The 430-nt window shown below is 33.7% G+C and overlaps 1 protein-coding gene across 4 annotated transcripts in view; it reads right to left on the minus strand.

The window, feature by feature from the left end:
- Window positions 1-430, minus strand: part of UST (uronyl 2-sulfotransferase) — a 294,924-nt gene that overhangs the window by 244,125 nt on the left and 50,369 nt on the right. The window lies entirely within an intron of this gene.

Here is a 430-nt window from a genome sequence, read left to right on the forward strand (position 1 = left end):
TAACACCTCACTTACACCAATGGACAGATCATCCAAAATGAAAATAAATAAGGAAACAGAAGCTTTAAATGACACAATAGACCAAATAGATTTAATTGATATTTATAGTACATTCTATCCAAAAACAGCACATTACCTCTTCTTCTCAAGTGCGTACGGAACATTCTCCAGGATAGATCACATCTAGGGTCACAAATCAAGCCACAGTAAATTTAAGAAAACTGAAATCATATCAAGCATCTTTTCTGACCACAACGCTATGAGATTAGAAATGAATTACAGAGGAAAAAAGGTAAAAAACACAAACACATGGAGGCTAAACAATATGTTACTAAATAACCAAGAGATCACTGAAGAAATCAAAGAGGAAATCAAACAATACCTAGAGACAAATGACAATGAAAACACGACGATCCAAAACCTATGGGAT

Source organism: Physeter macrocephalus, chromosome 10 (genome assembly GCF_002837175.3).
Source record: "Physeter macrocephalus isolate SW-GA chromosome 10, ASM283717v5, whole genome shotgun sequence".
NCBI lineage: Eukaryota > Metazoa > Chordata > Mammalia > Artiodactyla > Physeteridae > Physeter > Physeter macrocephalus.